Genomic DNA, 1,547 nt, shown 5'->3' with positions numbered 1-1,547 from the left:
GGGTGTGATGGTGTATGCCTGTAATCCCAGCTACTCAGGAAGCTGGAGCAGGAGAATCACTTGAACCCTGGAGGCAGAAGTTGCAGTGAGCCAAGGTCACACCACTGCACTCTAGCCTGAGTGACAGAGCAAGATCCTGTCTCAAACACACACACATACACACACACACATTTATTTAAAGAAATTAAAAGTATTTTCTGCACCCTATTAAATCCCTAAATCTCATTATGAGTTGACTACAAGTTACCATTGGTTGAATTTTGCCATCAAATAGAATTTAGTGCCCTCAAGTTCACAGTGTTGGGTGAAGTATTATACACAAAGTAATTCAGACAATATCTCAGAATCTTAAACTTTACCAATACCCTATATTACATTATAAACTATTTCCAAAAAAAATTGTATAAGGTGCTTCCTGTTCAAGCAGACAGCTGAGCCCAACCAATGAGAAAGGATTCACCATCATCATAAAAACCACACTGAATAGTGCTTCCCAAGTGAAGGCACTATTCTAAATCGCTTTATCAGAATGAGCCTGTGTAAGCCTCTCAACAACTCTTTAGACATACTCTCAAGATCCTCATTTTACTGGCAGGAGATAAAAGGATGACTGTAGAAGCAAACTTATAGTAACTAGCAGCCTCCACTTAAAACTAGGTCAATGAGTTTGCCAATCTCTAAACTCCAGTCCAAAGAACTTTTTTTTCACGTCAGGCGGGTAATATGCCAGCATCATAACAAGGTTTGAGGGAGCACAGCTCACACATGTGCGTGAAAACCCAATCATCACGCTGATGAACTATAAAAGGATTCAAATGTCTCTTCTTTCAAGTTCAAAACATAAAAATGAATTTTACTCTCAAATCTAAAATTCACAACACCAGGTTTGTCATATCACACAGTGCTATTTTCATTAGCTATCTGAAAAGCAGGGAAGAAATCTTTTTCTCAGACAAATAAAACCACACATACATTTGAAGCAGCAGGCAACCATTAGTGCCCCTGCTATTGGAGAAGTCTCCTTTTTTTTTTTTTTTTTTTGAGACAGAGAGTCTCACTCTGTTACCCAGGCTGCAGCCTCATAGCCTCATCCTCCCAGGCTCTAGTGATCTGCCCACCTCAGCCTCCCATGTAGCTGGGACTACAGGCATGCTCCACCACACCTGGCTAATTTTGTTCATTTTTTGTAGAGACGAAGTCTCACTACATTGCCCAGGCTAGTCTCAAACTTCTGGACTCAAGGGATCCTCCCACCTCAGCATCCCAATGTGCTAGGATTACAGATGTGAGCCACCACTCCCAGCTCCTCCTTTTTCTTTATACAGTTTCTTTTTCCTCTCTTGGTCTTTCTGCCACCTCGACATTCCCCTCTGGGGAGGGTGGAGAATTTCAAACCAGTTTACCACGGTGCATACCCACAAGGAAAAAAAACAAATACCAAAACATCAAATTTCTACTAAAAGTTTTTTAAAGTTTACCTAAGGCTGGGTGCAGTGGCTCATGCCTGTAATCCCAGCACTTTGGGAGGCCAACATGGGTGAATCACT

At 41.5% G+C, this 1,547-nt stretch overlaps 1 non-coding gene across 1 annotated transcript; it reads right to left on the bottom strand.

Moving 5' to 3' along the window:
* Nucleotides 1-708: 708 nt before the first annotated feature.
* On the bottom strand, nucleotides 709-811 carry LOC120364193 (small nucleolar RNA U13). The gene has a single exon (XR_005579534.1). It is a non-coding gene; the product is annotated as a small nucleolar RNA U13 (small nucleolar RNA).
* Between the last annotated feature and the right edge of the window lie 736 nt (nucleotides 812-1,547).

This window comes from Saimiri boliviensis, chromosome 2, assembly GCF_048565385.1.
Source record: "Saimiri boliviensis isolate mSaiBol1 chromosome 2, mSaiBol1.pri, whole genome shotgun sequence".
NCBI classification, from domain to species: domain Eukaryota; kingdom Metazoa; phylum Chordata; class Mammalia; order Primates; family Cebidae; genus Saimiri; species Saimiri boliviensis.
Note: the sequence above shows the minus strand (reverse complement) of the source record. Positions and strands in the feature narration are given on the sequence as shown.